General features: G+C 36.1%; 3 pseudogenes; 2 read left to right on the top strand and 1 right to left on the bottom strand.

The window, feature by feature from the left end:
- Positions 1-379: 379 nt before the first annotated feature.
- LOC119537852 lies at positions 380-1,366 on the top strand (annotated as a pseudogene).
- A 9,914-nt stretch (positions 1,367-11,280) lies between these two features.
- LOC119536759 lies at positions 11,281-12,253 on the bottom strand (annotated as a pseudogene).
- A 390-nt stretch (positions 12,254-12,643) lies between these two features.
- Positions 12,644-18,063, top strand: LOC119536758 (annotated as a pseudogene).
- The last annotated feature ends 3,023 nt before the right edge of the window (positions 18,064-21,086 follow it).

Here is a 21,086-nt window from a genome sequence, read left to right as displayed (position 1 = left end):
CACATTGTAGCAATTTTTGAACTTGTCCTCAAGTGCTATCATCCACTGTAATATTTTTGGGTGCCAAAATCCAGATATTCATTGTTTCTTGTGAATTTTAAAATGATGTGATATAAAAAATGGTAGAATTTTTTACAGAAAATAATCCTTTTAAATTCAGTTCTTTTTTTAATTTTTTAACATGACAAATTTAGGCAAAAAAAGGAGTGAAATCACGTCTTCTTTTTAATTTATACAGGGTAATGCATCCACATGGACCCCATTCCTTCATCAGTGTCTGTCCTATCACTGCCTAGGTTATTATTTGCCCTTCTAAGAAGCAGACATGAGGATATAATTGGTTGAACCCTATTTTGCCAGATATTGCCTTGCAGACCTATAAATATAATCCAAGATGTCAGCATTATCATCAGATTTGGAGTTATACAGTATTCAACTGAAAAATTTGACAAAGGTCACCATTTTTATATTGAGGGGCTTCACAGATAATATTGAGCTAAACATCTCCCTCTTTTTCCTATTTCTAGCAATCTATGTTTTTACTCTGATAGGAAATTTGGGACTCATTAAATTGGTCATTGGGGATTCCTGGCTCCAGAACCCCATGTACTATTTTCTGAGTGTGTTGTCATTCATGGATACCTGCCTTTCTTCAGTTGTCACTCCCAAAATATTAGTGAATTTACTGGCAGAGAACAAAGCCATTTCATTTCTTGGATGTGCAATGCAGATGTTTCTGCTGGTTACTTTTGGGACTACAGAATGTTTTCTCTTGGCTGCAATGGCTTAGGATCACTACATAGCCATCTACAACCCACGACTGTATTCAGTTAACATGTCACCCCGAGTCTATGTGCCACTCATCATTGCTTCCTATGTTGGTGGCATTTTGCATGCTGCATTACACACAGTGGCCACTTTTAGCCTATCCTTCTGTGCATCCAATGAAATCAGACATGTGTTTTGTGACATCCCTCCACTCCTTGCAATTTCTTGTTCTGACACTCACATCAATCAGCTTCTACTCTTCTACTTTGTTGGCTCTATTGAGATAATTACCATATCGATAGTCCTGATCTCTTATAGTTTTATTCTGTTGGCCACTCTTAGGATGCATACTGCTGAAGGGAGGTAAAAAGTCTTTTCCACCTGTGGCTCTCACCTAACTGGGGTGTCAATTTACCATGGGACCATCCTTTTCATGTATGTGAGGCCAAGTTCCAGCTATGCTTTGGAGCATGATATGATAGTGTCTGTATTTTACACTGTTGTGATTACCATGCTGAATCCTATCACCTATAGTTTGAGGAACGAAGATGTAAAAGAGGCAATGAAAAAATTGTTTAAGAAAAAATTAATTTATTAATAAAGTATATTTTTGGCATTGAGTAAAACTGAAAATAATGCTGTGAATCAATCCATATTTTTATGGTCAGAAACTAGAGAAGAAGATGGCTTATTTTTACCTAATATAGCTTAGAATCTTTCCAAATAAACAATTAGTTAGTCCTCTTGTGTAACATTTTATAGATGTAGATTAACTGTCTCATCTACATTCCTATGACTATATTTGAACATATCCATATTAAACATTCATTGATGTACATATATTGCTATTCTTAGTCATTTTCTATCTTGATTTTCACTTATTATAGAGGTGATTTATTCAGGGTTTGATGGCTTCATATATTTTCACATTTTTCATAGTAATCCTTCTGCACTCAGTATGAAGCTAATTCCACTTGTGAAATCCCTGGAAGGACTTCCCTGTGGTTAACTTATTTGCTTGATGTACCCTTCTCCTATTCAGATCCATATACCCTCTAGATGTACCTTTTGTCCTCTTTGGTCTAACATCACAGAATTTTATTCCATTATTAAAGTCTTTCCATTTGCCAATTAGATATATTGATTAGATCTGTACTGAAACTCCCCCAAATACACTGAAGCTATATGATAATATTTGTATAGAATGTACATGAGGATCAGGAAAGACAAATAAAATTATAGTTTATGAAGAACCTAAAACTGATCATAGGATGTAGATGTTCCACAATCTGAACAGGTAGTCCACATTTGAGGGTTCCTAGGATGCTGGGATATTGGGCTTGGTCTTATCTTATCTCTACCTTTACCCTCTATGTAGGAGGAATGACTGCATCTGTTACTGTGCCTCAAAGTTACTCCTAATGAGCAAGGCACATAATGGAAAGATTCTTATTTCAAGGTATCTCTGCTTCTGCCTTATTTATTCTGCTGCATTTACTTTGGTCCCATGTTTTGTTCATTAGCAGTAGAAACTGCCTAGAGCCAGCACCAGATAGGAATAAGAAAAGGAGATGTATTAAATTTTCCTTAAATTACAATTTAAGTACTTGATATAACTAATTGCTGAAGATTGAGGGTGGACTAACTTGGGAGATAAAAAAAAATACCTAGAGGCCCAACCTTAATGGGACCCCCCTACACACACTTTCTTGTGTTTTATTTCCAGGAGCCCCAACAGACTCTCACAAAAATCCCTTTGTGCCTCTGCCAGTAGGAAAGGAAAATTAGTCATTCAAAATATTTCCAAGGCATTTTTTCTTAACAAATACCTGCCCTTAATCAATACTATTTTACCAGAGTCTAACCAGCCTGGATTTACAGGAGCAAATTTACCTTAAAGTGACAGACATTCAACTCCAGTCCCCTCTGGCCCTCCTGTATCAACAAGGGGGTGAAAAAAAGGTGATAAACATTTATGAAAGTCAGAGTCTAGGGATACAGGCTCACTAAAAGACTAACTTTCCATAGGATTATAGAACATTGACCTCTCCCAACATCCTACCAGCACATTAATAGGGTTATTGTATATAAGGGGTGACAATGGTCAAGAATTGAAAGACTCAGACCCAATTTAAGATGGAATTCCTAAAGAAGCCCAAAGATAACAGAGGAGATGAAAACAAGGACATGAAATAAATTTAATCACTGAAGCTCACAGCTACAGGAAAACAGTAAACACAGCCAAATTCCAAGCCAGATGAGCATAAGACCTCAAACTAAAAGTCTATTTACCTCAGTTTCCACTACTGGTTACATAGTGTCTGGCTTTCAACAATAAAACACAAAGCATGCTAAAAGGCAAAAAACAAACAAACAAAAGTCTGAAAATGAGGGCAATATCAAAACCAGACTCAAATTTGACTGAGATATTAGAATTACCAGAGGAATAACTTAAAATAACTTTCATTAATATGCTAACAACTCTAAGGGAAAAAGACAACAGGCAGGAACTGTAGGGTAGGAGGTGATCAATAGGCAAGATTGCGGAATAAGACATACCTGGCACAGAGGCTCCTGAGAAACAATGAAAAATGGGCTGACTTTGTCAGAATTAACTTTCCCCAAACTCTGGAAGACAATCAATACTAGGCAATGACTCAACAAATAACTACAGTTATTTTCTGAAATCAGGAAAAAAAAGAAAAAAAAATGTAAGTAATTTAGGACAGACCCACGGCAAGTTTGTTCATCCTGGGCCCCTCTTCCCCTCCCTCAGTTCTGCATGGGAGTTCCATGACCCACAGTGGTGGCCCAGGCACATTCAACTGAGAGTCCCTGGGGCCTGATTATTACTGCACCTTAATGACAATATTAGGTGTCTTTGTACATCAGCCCTAATTGGCTCTGTGAAAGACTCACACAGATGATGTCCGCATCTCCTAACCTTGGTTTTACTTGAGACTGAAAACTGGCTTAGAAAATCATATACCAATTTCCTGCAAAATCATCAACAAATTCTAGCAGACTGAATATGATGTCATTTTAAAAGAATTATACACCATGACCTACTGAGAATTATTCAAGGAATGTAAGGGTGGTTCACATACTTTTAAAAAATCAATGTAATACACCACATTAAGAATGAAGAAAAAATGCATTATCATATGAATTGATATGGAAAGGGAATTTGACAAAATCCAACACAATTTCATTAAAAAAATCACTTTGTAAAAAGAGATAGAAGGGAATTTCCTCAACATAATAAAAGGCATATACAAAAAGTCCACAGCTGTCATTATATTTAGTAGTTGAAAGACTGAAAGCCTCTCTTGAGGTGAAGAACAAGACAGGAATGTCAACCTTCCCCATTGCTACAAGAAAAAAAAAGTTCTGATACATGCTATAATACTTTATGGATGAACTTGAGTGAAATGAACCAGATGCACATACACACACACACAAACAAATATGGTGTGCCAGTTTGAAGGTATTATGTCCCCCCCAAATGTCATTATCTTTAATGTAATCTTGTGTGGGCAGACCTATCAGTGTTAATTAGATTGTAATTCTTTGAGTGTTTCCATGGAGATGTGCCCCACCCAACTGTGGGTGATGACTCTGATTGGATAATTTCCATGGAGGTGTTGGCCTGCCCACTAGGTAGTTCTGAATTAAATTACTGGCACACTATATAAGATCATACAGAAGGAGCAAGCTTGCCACAGCCAAGAGAGACACTGTGAAGAAAGCACAGGAGCCGCAGATGAGAGATATTTTGAAGATGGCCATTGAAAGCAGACTCCTGCTCCAGGGAAGCTAAGAGAGGACAAATACCCCAAGTGCAATTAAGAGTGACATTTTTGAGGAACCCTAGCCTAGAGAGGAATGTCCTGGGAGAAAACCATTTTGAAACCAGAACTTTGAAGCAGATGTCAGCCATGTGCCTTCCCAGCTAACAGACGTTTTCCGGACACTATTGGCCATCCTGCAGTGAAGGTACCCAATTGCTGATGTGTTACCTTGGACACTTTATGGACTTAAGACTGTAAGTGTGTAACCAAACAAATCTTCTTTTATAAAAGCCAATCCATCTCTGGTGTTTTGCATTCTGGCAGCAGTAGCAAACTATAACATATGGTATAATCTTACATGAAATACCTAAAACAAGAAAATTCACTGAGACAGATGGTAGATTACAGGTTACCAGGAGCCAGGTTGTGAGGGAAATGGGGAATTAATTAATTGATGTTTGAGGTAATAAAAAACTTTGGATAATGAATTAGAGTGATGGTAGCACAATAATTAATTAATTAATATCAGTGAATTGTACACTTGAAAGTGATTAAAATGGGAAGTTTTGAGTTGTATAAGTGTTACTATAATAAAAGGTCAGGAAAAACTACAGAGGGGTAATGTCAGCAAAGAGATGGATCCAAAGAAAGAATCAAGAGGAAATGCAAGATAACAAAAACATTGTAACAGAAATAAAGAATGTCTTTGTTGGGATTATCAGATGAGTGGACATGGTCAAGGAAAGTATCAGTGAGCTTGAATATATGTCAATAGAAACTTCCCAAAGAGAGGAGTAAAGAGAACAAAAAAAGTAAAAAATGACTTAAAGATGGAACAGAATATCTAAGAAATGTGGGGCAATAACAAAAGGCTTATATATATATGTAGTGGGGGAGATCACAAGGAGAAAGAAACAATGATGTGGAGGAATACTAGTATTAATAGCTGAGAATTTTTGAAAATTATCGACAGAGCTACTGAGGTGATTTGTACTCCAGAAAAGGTCATGTTCTTTTAATCCTTTCCTGTTGGTGCAGACCTATTATAGGTGGGACCTTTTGATTAGTTATTTCAATTGAGATGTGACCCACCCCATTCAAGGTGGGTCTTAATCCCCATACTAAAATCCTTTATAAGAGGATAAAGAACCCACAGAAACAGTCTAGAGAGCTCAGAGAGGCCCCAGAGAAGCTGAGATGAAGTTAAGAGAAGCTCACAAGTGAAGCCTCAGAGAAGTTAGGAGAGGACCCACAGAAGCTCAGAGAGGAAGCCACTGGAACCAGAATCTGAAAGCAACAAAACCCAGGAACAAAAGACAAGCACTCATCACCATGTGCCTTCCTGTGTGACAGAGGTGCCCTGGATGCTGGCAGCCTATCTTCAGAGTCCAGTTATCATCCTATTGATGCCTTGAGTTGGCCACTTTCATGGCCTAAAAACTTTAAATTGTAAGTTAATATATACCCATTGTAAAAGTCAACCCATTTCTGGTATATTGCATTCTGGTAACTTGAGCAAACTGAAACAGTGGATTTTGTGTCTTTGTTTGTGGGGCTTTGGGTTGGATGGGAATTGTGGTGGGGGAAGGATAAAAAGAAACAGAAGGAAGGCCATTACTTTGAAGGAAATTATTTTAGAGACAGGGCTTATAATCTATAACAAATGAACATTTGCAAGTTAACACACTGAGTCTATAAGTGTTGACTTTGGGGTGGAGTACAGATTGATTCTCCTAATTTTTCTCTTGTCCTTTGACTACAAGACTAAAAAGAGTTGGGAATGGGAATGGCTGCCTCCCATATGAGAATGAGAATAGGTATAGGAGGTACATATGACATTTTCATTTAAGGTTGTTTCACATAGCTTTGTTTGGCTGGTGGCATCTTTAGCTCAAATGGCTATTCAGTCCTAGCTCTTGCTGTGAGGTGTGAGTAATCCAGAGATAATTGAAGAGAAGAGGGAGCACTCAGATCCAAGGACTCTGGTGATAGGCTGTCCCTTCTCTCAGCCAGAGGGGAATTCTCATGCAAAAATACCATTGTGGTGCCTTGTTTTAAACTCCAGTTTTGGAGACAGGCTACTGGGATGTTGATTCTGTCTCTCAGTCTGCTGATTATTTCTTCAACCTCCACTATCCCATAGTGCTAGTCCCCCCCCAAAAGAGCCTGAGGCAGTTTTACTGTTCTCAGATAGGACTGGACAAATTGGAACTTGACAAGTTACAGCATCCTTCAGTTTTTAGATGGAGATCCCTTGAGAGAAGATTCAGCAGGAAGAAGCAAAGAGAATATAGACTGGAATAAAGAACTTATCTGAAATTCTAGAAAAGTCCTATTTCCCAACTTTTCTTTTCTGTCCTCCTTGCTCTTTCTTCTTATTGAACCAGTTGGTAGTATATACATATTACTATGATTGTGTTTACATTTCATCTCATACAAAGAAAGGATGAACTCCAGAATATGCCTTGCTGAAGCTCTAAATTTTGTTTTGAGACAAATATGTGAAGACTCTGGAACTTAACTCACTTGTATAAAAGGGAGAATGGAAGGTCACTTTTATGTTCTTTTCCTTGCTTCAAAGCTGAATGAAGATTCTGTGACAGACTTGAATGAGGAATCTAAAGCGGATTTAGAGAACACACTTTGGTTCCTATCTCCTACTCCCCAAATTGTAATTTAGTTCTCACTTGTTAGCTCTGCTGTCTTTTGTTTTGTTTTGTTTTTACAATAAGTTGGAAAACAGTATCAGAAAATCTTTTAAAATCGTGCATTGTGCAAAGGGTCTTCACTATGTCATTGTATCCATTTTGAGGCATTATTTTGGTCTGTTAATGCAAGAAGTTAAAACTAGGGGTACAATATACATGTACCTCTAGTTGAATGATTGATTTTTTCATGGGATGTTCTGGGTTTCCTTCTTCACAACCACTTCTGATCTTCAGAAGCACTGGGATTTTGAAGAATCATACGACAGAGCTATCTGGAAATAAATCTGTCATGTGGTTTTTCTGTGAGCAGGAGATCCAAGTTCCAGGGAAACTAACTGGTCCTTGGGTATCCAAGAGATAAGGGAAAATGTGTCCAATAATTTGGAGGCTATATCTGGGTTATGAAGTCTTATCCATATTCCAATGTCTTTGCCAAGCTCAGAAGCCAAGTTGTGCATTGTCAAGAAAATTGGTAAATTTAACCAGCTTTTCCAGTATGCATTTTGACTTGTTTGTACTTTTAAATATTTTTATTTGTAAAATACATAACAGTTGAGCCACTGGACCCAGAATCTGAAAGCAACAAAACCCGGGAACAAAGGGCAAGCAATATTGCAATATTGGCAGTGTAGATCTCTAACTTCCCTTAGGGGTGACACAGACATCAGAAATAAGTTGAGGAATTTAATTTAGATTCATGGTGTCAGCAGTCTGTCTGTAGCAGTATCTGCATGCTCACTGACTGACTAGCAGGGGCTGTTTGCTGACTGACAAACTCTGGCAGGGTCTGCATGCTGACTGGCTGACAGACTCTGGTAGGGTTCATATGCTGACAGACAGTTCTAGCACAGTCTGCATGTTGACATTCTGCCTGTTGTTTCCTGACTGTACTTATTGGTACTGTGTGCTTGCTATTGTAATTCCGTCTGTAGAATGTGTCCTACAAAGGCAAGAACTAAACACTCCACTATTTTTTAGTAGAAAATATGTACTCTAAGATTGTAACAGACATGTCTTTCAGAGTAATGGCCAAATTCTCATCATTTTGTAAGAGAAGAAAATTGCACATGACTTATATGGTAGTTTGTGAACTCAGCTAGGGCAATGCCTATTCAAAGCCTGCAATTGTTACCTCTACTTGAAATTCTCTCATGCAATCCCTGCTTCTAGGTAAGACTTCATGCTCACTATCTGTTTACAAATCTTCTATGTCCTCAGCTTTCCCAGTTATAGAATGCCATGTTCCATGAAATAATACAATTGTTTTTAGTCTGTCATGCATTTTAACTTTATTCATAATCTAATAAATAAAAACACAAAGGGAGTTTTGCTATAAAAAATGATTTCAAGAGTTGACAAAAGTTTCTTTCCTGTGTGCCTTTCACTAGAGATCTGTGACCAGTATTTACCCCTTCAATATTTTGAACTGAATTGCTTGTATACTTGTTAAAATTATGTTGAAGTAACAAGATCAATTTATTCTGATATAGTGATGGTTTTGCTGTGGCAAAAGCAAGGGACTGATCACAAGCTGTGCCCTTTGGAGAGGAATAGGAGTGATACTGAGCACCACTTGTTTGAATGAGAGTGAGTTGGGCTGGGAATCCAAGGAATAGTTCTGCAGATTTCCTAGGCACAGCTCTGTTGAATGAAGGGACCTAAATTAAGTCTTTGACAACATTTTTATTTAAACCTATAACATCCACATGATATGTCACTCAGATCCACATAAAGTTTATAAATTATGCTTAATTTATGTTTTTATATGTGCATAAAATGGGTAAGTAAAAATGTTTATAAATTTGAACCTAAAATAAAGGCAATATCTTCATAAAGTAAATATAACATAGATTTTAATGAGCATGCATATGCTATTACATATATCATTTTGATATCTAAGGTCTTCAGTCAACTAGGTTATAGAGATGTATTAATTTAACTATATATACAAAAATTTTTGTTGCCTTCTCTGCTCTACTATCAAAATTGTAATATTACTACATTGCTATAATCTGTATCAACCTCCATTTGATAAACACATATTTTCTTTAGTGCTAAACATTCAGTTAGATCCTAACTACTGAGTTCTACTTGTATCACCAAAATCGATAACCTCGTGTGTGTCCATTTACTGATCCATGCTTGAACACCTCTGTGAGCCAAATCCAGGAAAGAATTGCTGATTCAGGACAAATAAACAAATTTAATTACTTACAGATACTTTCAGGATAACTGTTACTTTTAACAATAGACATTCCACCATCAAGAAGAGGTTATTAAGCTGCCATAAGTAACCAAATGCATAATAATCATAGCATATTGTAATTGAGTGGCCAGTTCAATTCCAGAAGCAAGAAGAAAAGTTTTCATCACTTACACAATATTTTAAAAACTATAACCCTGAACCTCAAATTAGAGTATGAGCTTTAATATTTAAATTTGAGATAGAGTGTTCCAGTTCTCTCAGAGTTGTATTAAAACTGAACCACCTGCTTTACAGGGAATGTAGCTCAGGAAATAGGAAGGTCTCTCCACATACTTAGGTCAATAGAGCTGCAAATCAGAAATGTGATTTCAGTTTCTGATGGAAAATAATAGAATAGGGGCACTAGAAATAAGGGATATATGAAAATATGAGATTTTATAAAAGTGTCTAATGCAATTGTTGGGATGCCTGAGTACAAATTCTGTAGGGCAGGTTGCACAAGTCCAAATTCTGTGGGCAGGGTGCACGAGTACAAATATCATAGGACAGTCAGTGAGCTGGCAACTCTGATGAAGGTCTTTGAAGAACGCACCATGAGAAGCTGGCTAGTTGAAGAAGAAGTTAAAATTCTGTCTCTTCTCCCTTAAATGCCTTCAACTGATTGGATTAAATCCAGCTGATTGAATTCTCTCATGGCAGAAGACACTCCCTTTCTGATGTAATCAGCTACAGATGCAGTCAACAGACTGATGATTTAATAAACCAGCCTTCTAGTTTGCTACCATCCACAAATGTTCTTGCAGCAATGGTTAGGGCAGTGTTTGCTGGATGAGACACCTGGGCACCATCACCTAGCCAAGTTGACAGACAAACCTAACCATCACAGACTATAGTTAAATAGGAGGGTGTTCTGGTTTGCTAATGCTGCCATTATGCAAAATACCAGAAATGGATAGGCTTTTATAAAGGGGATTCTTTAGGTCACAAATTTACAGTTCTAAGGCCGTGAAAATGCCCAAATTAAGTGCATTTCCAATTATATGCAAGAAAGTTGAATTAGGTTAGAAAACATATATATGACTATATTATGTTATTGTCTTTATTTAGAGATTAAGGATGGTTTAATTAGATGTGTATGGGTGCCAAGTTGACAAGGTGGATTTTGATGGTTATTTTCATGTGATAGTTGCACAAGGTATGGTGTTCAGTTGTTTGGTCAAGCAAGAAGCACTGGACTGATTATTTCTGTAAAGGTTTTCCATGAATAGATTTAAATCATTGTTTAATTGATTCTAACTATTGCTGATTTCATCTATAAGCAACAATGGATACTTCTTCCAGATTGAGAGGAGTCTCTTCATCCATTAAGCAAGTTTTAAAGCAAGAATTGAGGATTTCAACTGTCAGAAAGAAGAAATTCTGTGTCTACTTCAGCCAGCTTGCTTATTCTGGGGACTTCAACATCATCTTCATTGGAGTTCCTAACTCATGGCCTACCCTACAGAATTCAGGTTTTCCATGACTTGTTGTTAGGTGAGCCAATTCTTACAATAAATTTCACAGTATGTTTTCAGTAATACAAATCTCCTTTCAGTCTGTTTCTCTGGAGAACACAGACTAATGCAGTTTGGGAAGAAGTCATATTTACCTGTTATCCAGTTTATGAGGTTAATTTCTCAATATAAGGGAAATGATCTGTTTGTGCCTTATAATTAGTCTTTGTTTAGGAGTCAAAACATTGAAATTATGTCTATTAAAAAGATTTTCAAGTACATTTGCTTTTGCCAAAGTTCATTAGGAAAACACTCTACGATGAATTTGAAATAAAAATACTGTGTGTGTTCCTAAAAACCCTATGGAAGACATTTTTTACCTCTTTGTTCCTTAAACTATAGATTAAGGGGTTAAGCATGGGAATAATTAAAGTGTAAAACACAGAGGACATTTTGTCAGAATCAGCAGAGTGAGCAGATTTGGGCTGTAGGTACATAAACAGTAGAGTCCCATAGAACACAACCACCACTGTCAGATGAGAAACACATGGAGAAAGATTTTTTCCTGCCTTCAGCAGAATGCATTTGAAATATGGCTATGAGAATCAACATGTAGGACACTAGGACTACCAAAAGAGAGGAAATCAAATTAAATGCTGAAAATGTTATGGTCAACCTTTCTAGTTCTTGTGCATTTGAGCACAGCATGGATAGCAAAATAACTTCTTCACAGTAGAAGTGCATAATGATATTAGAGCCACAGAAAGTTGATGTAAAAGTCTTAATGGTGAACATCAGAGATACGAATGTGCTGTAGAGGTAGGGGATACCCACAAGCACATGGCAAACCCTTGGTGTCATGATAACACTATAGAGCAGAGGGTTACAGATGGCCACATAGCGGTCATAGGCCATAGCTGACAACATGAAAAATTCACTGATAATGAACATAATGAAGAAAGCCATCTGCATGGCACAGGCATAATAGGAAATGGTATTCTGCTCCACAACAAAATTTATCAGCATCTTGGGACAAATGTTAGCGGAATTGCCAAGATCAATGAAAGCCAGGTGTCTGATAAAGAAATACATAGGTGTGTGGAGGTGGGAGTCCACCTTTGTCAGGATTATCATGCCCAGATTGCCCACCACTGTGACCATGTAGATGAGGAGAAAGATCCCAAAAAGGGGACCCTGCAGCTCCAGACACCTTGTGACCCCCGGTAGAATGAATTTGGGTAGCATTGTCAGATTCTGTTGGCCCATTTTATACAGTATCTCCTGGGAAGAAATAGAATGTTTATTACTACCTTCATGTAACATTTTCTAATATTAATGTCTGTAGACAAAATGGAAAATATTTCTTCCTAGAAAAATTATCACAATTGATTCAGAAGCTAAAATAGCTTTTTCTCAAAACAGCACCCTTATGAAACACCTTTAGCATGGATACAAAATTGACTAAAAACTAAATAGAATCAGCACTATTTAAAGCATTTCTGTGGATATAAAAAACATATAGGTGTTAATATAGAAATATTTTGCTTTTTATGCAATGAAATCATAGTTTTCTTTAGTATAACTGAATATTTGCATGAGATTTCTTGTGACATTTTGATAATTCTGAATGAAAAATGCTCAGTTAGCATGAAACTAATGAAACTTAAGTTTTAGGGCATGACCAATGCTTTGGATATGGCCTTAGCAATGTGGTCACAAGGTGAGTGTTCTCTCTATATTTTGTGAAAGCATGCTGACCATAACCATAATCAATGAAGGCCACCTTCTCTTTCCATTCTGTCTTCTTCTCCATGGCATTTCTCCAATGTAAAGTTGCACTGTTGCATCTGGAGGAATTTCTTAGGTACAAGTGGGAAATTAGTTGAGATTTCATGTGAGGCTTAGCGAGTGTATACATATATATGGTTGAAATTAATGATATGTTTCTTTAAAAGATGTACTTTTTCTGGTGTTGTATTACTGCTAAAACACTCCCGTGGACTAGAGACTGAGTTGTGTCTGTAGTGTAATTAATACAAATATTTAATTCAACAATTTTAAAAATGGTTTCATTATAGTATCTTCATATCTGAAAGTTATCTATTTTTCCTTTGAAATAAATATATACATTTTGCCCAAATTTGCATTTACAGTATTATTGCTTTTTATTAAAATTCCACAATTTGTACAAGCTTCCAGTTCCAGAAAACATAGACCCATATTTACTAAAATCTATTGTTTATATCAATATTAAGATACCTGACTCATTTTATGCCTATTTTGTCTATATAATACTGTGTAGATGACAGAGTCTACAAGACATCTATGATTTTTATTTGTGTATTTAGACATTTTATTTTATAAGTTATCAATTTATTTCTAAAACTTAAAAATGAAGAATTCATAAAGAATAACACTGTTTATAAGATATTTCCATGACAAATCCTTCTATCTTCATTTTTTTTTTAATTGGGAATATCTTAAATAATCAAAGTTGGAACTGCTCTAGTGAAAAAACTTTAGCTTGTAAGGCACCTTTAACTTAATCCATTTTGAGTCCCCTTAAACTCCTCTTATATTTATTGCCCCCCCCCCCCAACACCTATGTTTATTCAAGCATGATTTCTCAGTTGGACAAATAGAGTTTAAAATATCCAGACACATAACAAGCAGGATAGAATTATTATGATGTAATGGAATCTGCAGATTTAGCCTGCACGACAGTAACTGATTGGAGCAATGGAAGTCTAGAGTCACCCCCATGTTTTAGTTATAAAATAAGGATGATTTTTCAGTGCTTTGGCTGGCTAGATCTTTAAAGAGACTGGCAGCAAATTTAGGAATCTGCTAATATTTTGTGCTTCTTTAGCCAGCCTGATTGATGATCTTGGGGGAGAGGGCAATTCTTGAAAATGTGGGCCTTCATCCCTTCTTCCTAAATGAGTTTGCCTCTGTTCTCTATTGTACCTCATTCTCCTTTTGAGGTCAATCTCCTCACAAATGTATGATCTATAAGCCTATCTCCATTTGCAAACTTAATCTTATAGTTTCCTTTTCCCATGGCCTACTGTCTTAAGATTTTACTGTACAATAGGAGATGCACTGGACCAAACAACAGAGTACTATATTCTAATACCAATTATCACATTTTGATGTCTTCAATGGCTTGATAATAATTATTCTACATTTTATTGAGTTATCTATTTTCATTCTCAGTTGCTATCTCCTTTTTTAATTGTTTGGATATTTCTTCTTTGCCCATTCCTTTGGTATGGGAAAGATTATGCCATATCTGAAAATAAAACATCTTAATGACAATGAACATTTTAATAACTTCATTTAGGGTAACTATGAGAGCACCCAGGATACAGAGGTATGCAAAGGAATGACTGATTTTTCTATCTTTAGATATGGTGGTATGAGCTAGAAATTATTTTGGGTTCAGGGGTTTTCTGTAACTCCATAACTCAAAAAACATGTTTACTTTCATTCTACTCAGTTTGTAATGTCTATTTTCAAAGCCTAGACCCAATAGTAAATTACACAGTAGGGAAAACACAAAGAAAGCAACCAAAAACCACAAGAATAGCTTCAAAGTTTTCATAAGAAGTGCTTATTTGAAAGGTATTCCTAGTTTACCAAATATTGCATGGTACATACTTGTTCTAAAAGTATATTCATTAATCAAATATTAAATAGGACACACACTGAATATATTTGCTGTTTATCTAAAATTCAAATGAAAATGGGTGCCATTTATTTTAAATGATGATTCTAACCTTAATTGATTCTATTAGATCAGGTCAGTGATGAAATTTTCAAATTTTTCTAACTTCATCTTCACTTGAAGTATCCAAATTCCTACTATCAGAAAATATGGTTAGTTCATAGGATTTAATGCTTCAGAAGCACTAACCTGCTCCTAGGCAACCAAATTTAACAAAGGAGATAAGAAATATTAGAGATGTACTTGAACAAGTCAGTTTTCAGTAACCACAGGAGTGTCTATAATCAGAGTCAGGAGTCATGGGAAATGACCAAGACAAAGCGATTGTGAGAATCACAGAAAGTTCTTACCAACCCACCTTTAATGAAGACTTGATTTTCTTCTATCAAATTATGATTTCTTTTCCTCAGGTAGAAACAATTTATGGTTTTCCTCCCCTTTTGAGATGTTCTCTGAGGCAGTAGCCTATAAGTCATTGACTATCCCCAAATCATCAGAGATTTAAACAAATTGTCTTAACATGGCTGCTAATTATCTAGGATACCCTGCATTCCCCAGTGAGAAAAGGTAAGCAGCAATTCAAGGAAAGGAAGAAAACATACATGATCTGTATAGTCCCATGGAGACCTACATGTATGTAAAGATACTTATTCACCAGAGTCAAGGACTAAAGTGACAACAGAAAAAAGAAGGTATGCAAGCTCATGTAAAGTCATGATGAAATAATAAATTATACTCTATTATATTGGATTTTCTCTTTGAATTTGTTATTTGAAAGATGAATATGCAGTAATCCATATGTTAGATATATATCATTAATACAAACATGAAATAGAGTTTAGCTTTAGAGTAAACCAAGCTCAGTTAAATTATTTCATATTTCAGATTTTCTTGTCACCAAAAACAACTAAAGGATTTTAAATTAAAGCCAAAACTTTCCTAGTTCACATGTTTAAATGAGGGGTATATATTCCTTGTCCTTTGATATGACAAACACATAACAACCTGATAACAATAAATGCCCCAAATGTAGTATTTCCTAAACCAAGATTCCATCCCTTTTAAATAATATCAACCATGTTGTGTTTGATTAACTTTATACTATTCTATTGGATAAATGTACCTCAATTCTTTCAACATTCTCCTATTTATGTACATTTGAATTTGGGTTATTAAAAAAAAATCCACTGTCAACTTTCTCATATAAGTGTGTTTAGGTACATATCCAAAATTTTTTTTTGTTATATGTTAAACAGCGGAATTACTGGCTCTCAGGGTAAATGTATATCAATCTTTATAAAAATGCTGCCAGCTTTCAAAATTTGTTACAACATTTTACATCCTAGCACCTAAGTATGAGAGTACCACTTGCTCCTCATTCTCACCAATATTTGATGCACAGAGGCTTTTTTTTCTCTACAATTAGGCATTGACATTGGTGTAAATTGGTATCTCATTGTAATTATAATTTACATTTGTTAGATAACTTAATGCTAACTACCACTTTTCCATGTAGTTTTAACCATTAATACATCTTTTATTTTAAAAGATCTAAATTTTATGCCCATTTTTAAATTGGCTTGATTTTCTTTTTACTTGAATTTTTGATATTTAAATATATTCTTGAGATAATTCTTTTCTATATGCTAATATTGAAAATATACAGGCATACCTCAGATATATTATGGATTCCATTCCAGGCCACCACAATAAAGTGAATATCACATTAAAGTCACTCAAATTTTTTGGTTCCCCAGCACATATAAAAGTTATATTTTCACTAAATTTTAGTCTTATTATTAAGTGTGTAATAACATTAAGCTAACAATCATCTAAACCTTCCTGAAGTCATAATTATTTTGCTGGTAATGGGGATTGCCTTGATGTTGATGGCTGCTGATTGATGAGGGTGGTGGTTTTGAAGGTTGAGGCAGATGTTACACTTTCTTAAACTGAAATCATGATGAAGTGTGATGAATTGATTGACACTTTTTCCATGAAAGATTTCTCTGTAGCATGCAATGGTGTTTGATAGTGTTTTATTCACAGAACTTTTCAAATTGGGGTCAATTCTCTCAAACCCTGCTTCTTTAACACCTATCAACTGAGCCTAGGTAACATCTAATCCTTTGTTGTCATTTCAACAATGTTTTCAGAATCTTCATCATGATTAGATTCCATCTCAAGAAACCACTTTCATGGTTATCCTTAAGAAGCAATTACTTATCCATTAAAGTTTATCATGAGATTTCAGCAATTCAGTCACATCTTCCATCTCAACTTCTAATTCTAGTTCACTTACTATTTCCACCACATTTGCAATTACTTCCTCCACTGAAGTCTTATAACCTTCAAAGTCACCCATGAGGGTTAAAATTAACTTTTTCATGAACTCCTGTTAATGCCATTTTGATCACCTCCTATGAATCACAAATATTCTTCATGGTATGTGGAATGGTGAGTCCTTCCCAGAAAGTTTTCACATTACTTTGGCCAAATACTTCAGAGCAGTGACTATGTCAGTTATATCCTTATGAAATGTATTTCTTAAACAAGACTTGATAGGAAATTTGGGACTGGTTGTATTCGTCTTTGGGGATTCCTGGCTCCACAACCCCTTGTACTATTTTCTCAGTGTGTTGTCATAATTGGATGCTTGCTTTTCTTCAATTGCTACTCCCAAAATGTTGGTTAATTTATGGGCAGAGAACAAAGCCATTTAATTTCTTTGATGTGCAATACAAATGTTTCTGGTTGTTACTTTTGGGACAACAGAATGCTGCAATGGCATATGATCACTATGTAGCAATCAAAAATCTACTACTGTATTCAGTTAACATGTCACCCCAACTCTCTGTGTCACTCATGATTGCTTCCTATGTTGGTGGCATTTTGCATGCTGCATTACACACAGTGGCCACTTTTAGCCTATCCTTCTGTGCATCCAATGAAATCAGACACATCTTTTGTGATATCCCTCCACTCCTATTTCTTGTTCTGACAATCACATCAACCAGCTTCCACTCATCTACTTTGTTGGCTCTATTGAGATAATTACTATATTGATAGTCTTGATCTTTCAAGGGTTTACTTCATTGGCCATTCTGAGGATGTGTTCTGCTGAAGGGAGGCAAAAAGGCTTTTCCACCTGTGTTTCTCACCTAACTGGAATGTTAATTTACCATGGGACCATCCTCTTCATTTATGTTCCAGCTATGGTTTGGACCATGATATTATAGTGTCTGTATTTTACACTATTGTGATTACCATGCTGAATCCTATCATCTACAGTTTGAGGAACAAAGATGTGAATGAGGCAATGAAAAAATTGTTAAAGAACAATGGGTTCATCAATAAATTACATATTTGACACTGAGTCAAACTGAAAAGAGTGCTGGGACTCACTGCATATTTTTATAGTCAGAAACTAGGGAAGAAAATGACTTGTTTTTAGCTAACATACCGAGAATCTTTCCAAATAAACAATTAGTTAGCCCTCTTATGCAACATTTTATAAATATAGATAAACTGTGTCATCTATATGCCTATGAATATGTTTGAACAGGTCCATAGTAAACATTCGCTGATTTACATATGTTGCTGCTCTTAATCATTTTGTAACTTGATTTTCACTTGCTATAGTTAGAGGTGATCTCTTCAGGATTTGATGGCTTCATATATTATAACACTGTTCACAGTAATCCCTCTGCAATCATTATGAAGTTAATTCCCCTTTTAAAATCCCTCTAAGGACTTCCCTGTGGTTAACTCATTTACTCCATGTGCACTATCCCATTCAATCCATATAGGCCTCTAGATGTACCTTTTGCACCCTTTGGGCTAGCAGCATAAAATTGTATTCCCATTACTTAATTCTTTCCTAAATTGATTAGATCTCTTATGAAACTCCCAAAAATATACTGAAACTATATGAAAATATTTTGATTTATTTCGATATTTTGATAGAGTGTATGTGAGGACCAGGACAGACAAATGAAATTATAGTTTATGAAGAAACTACAACTGACTACAGGATATAGATGCTTCACAATTCTAAAAAGGTAGCTCATATTTAAGGGTCCTAGGATGTTGGGATATTGGCCACAGTTTCTGTCTCTACCTTTAGCCTCTATGAATGAGGAATGACTTTGCATTTGTTATTATTCCCCAAAGTTACTCCTAATGAACAGGGAACATAATGGAAAAATTCTCATTTCAGGGCATCCCCGCTTCTGCCTTATTTATTATCCTGCATTTACTTTGGTTCCAAGTTTCCTTCATTAGTAGTAGAAACTCCCCTGGAGCTAACAACAGATAGGTGTACTCAAAGAGGCTGTATTAATTTTTCCTTGAATTACAATTTAAGTACTTAATGTGACTAATTGCTGAAGATTAGGCTGAACCAACTTGGGAGATAAAAGATACCCAGAGACCCTGCCTTAGAGGGGCCCCCACACTTTGATGAGTTTTACTTCCAGGAGCCCCAACAGGCTCCCACATAAAAAGTCCTTCCTGCCTCTGCCAGTAGGAAGGGAAAAAGTAATCATTTAAAATATTTCCAAGGCATTCTTTTCTTAGCATATACCTGTCCTTACATGATACTATTTTACCAGAGTCAAACCATCCTGTATTTATAAGAGCCTAACTTACCTGGGGGAAAACAGACATCCAACTCCAGGCCCCTATGGACCTCATGTCTCACCTAGGGGGTGAAATAAAGGTGATAAACATTTGTGATAGTCACAGTCCAGAGACACAGACTCACTAAAAGATGAAGAATTTAACCTTAGGATTATAGAACATTTACCTCCCCCCTCATTTTACCAACACATTAATAGGGTTATTGATTATAAGAAAGGGAGACAACTGCTAAGAATTGAAAGGCTCAGACACAATTTAAGAAGGAATCCCCAAAGAAACCCAAAAACAACAGAGGAGAAAGAAACAAGGACACAAGAAAAAATTTAACCACTGAATCTCAGAGCCAGAGGAAATAATAAACACACCCTAACTCCTAGCCAGATGAACATAAGTCCTCACACTAAAACTCAATTTACCTCAGTTTCCATCACTGGATGCATCATGTCTGGCTTTCAACAATAAAACAACAAGGCATGGTAAAAGGGGGAAAAAATGTCTGAAGATGAGGGCAACATCAGAACCAGCTCAAATTTGACAGATATATTGGAATTATCAGAGGAATAATTTAAAATAACTGTGATTGATATGCTAACAGCACTAAGGTAAAAAGTCCACAACATGCAGAAACTGTGGGGTGGGAGGTGACATGAGCAAGACTGTAGAATAAGACACACTTGGAACAGAGGCCCCTGAGAAAGCAATGAAAGGTGGGTAGACTTTGTCAAAATTAACTTCCCCCAAACTCTGGAACACAATCAAGGCTAGACAATGACTCAAAAAATAACTAATGTTATTTTCTGAAATCAGGAATAAAAGAAAAAAAAGTAAGAAATTTAGGAGAGCCCTAGGGCAAGTTTGCTTGTTCTGCCCCCCACCCCCCTCAGTTCTGCCTGGTAGTTCCTGTGACCTCAGTGGTGGCCCAGGCACATTCAAGTGAGGGTCCCTGGGGCCTGATTATTGCTGCACCTTAGAGACAATATTGGGTGTCTTTGTACATCAGCCCCAGCCAGCTCTGTGGAAGACTGACCCAGATGACATCTGGGTCCCCTAATCTGGGGTTTACTGGAGACTGAGAACTGGCATATAAAATTAATACCAATTTCCTTATGAGTGTAGATGTAAAATCATCAATAAATTCTGGCAAATTGAATGTGACAGCACATTAAAAGGATTACACCACAGAGATTATCCCAGAAATGTAAGGGTGGCTCAACATAAGAAAAAATTATCAATATAATACACCACATTAATATATGAAGAAAAATTACTTATCATATGAATTGACGTAGAGCAGGAACATGACAAAAATACAACACAATGTCATAATAAAATCACATGGTAAAATAGGGATAGAAGGGAACTTCTTCAACATGATAAAAGGCAAATACAAAAAGTCCACAGCTGCCATTATATTTAATAGTAATAGTCAGAAAGCCTCTCCCCCACCTTAGGTCAGGAACAATACAAGAATGTCTACTTTCCCCACTGCTACAAGAATGGAGTTCTGATAAATGCCATGATACTGTCTGGATGAACTTGTGTGAAATAAACCATACCCAATAAAACAAATAATGTATAATCTCACTTACATGAAATACCTAGAATGAGCAAATTCACAAAGGCAGATAGTTAATTATATGCTACCAGGGGCCAGATTGTGAGGGAAATGAAGAATTACTGCTTAATCAATGTTTGAGGTAATAAAAAAGTTTGGGTAATGGATTAAAGTGATGGTGTCACAATAATAAATGT

Source organism: Choloepus didactylus, chromosome 6 (assembly GCF_015220235.1).
Source record: "Choloepus didactylus isolate mChoDid1 chromosome 6, mChoDid1.pri, whole genome shotgun sequence".
NCBI lineage: Eukaryota > Metazoa > Chordata > Mammalia > Pilosa > Megalonychidae > Choloepus > Choloepus didactylus.
Note: the sequence above shows the minus strand (reverse complement) of the source record. Positions and strands in the feature narration are given on the sequence as shown.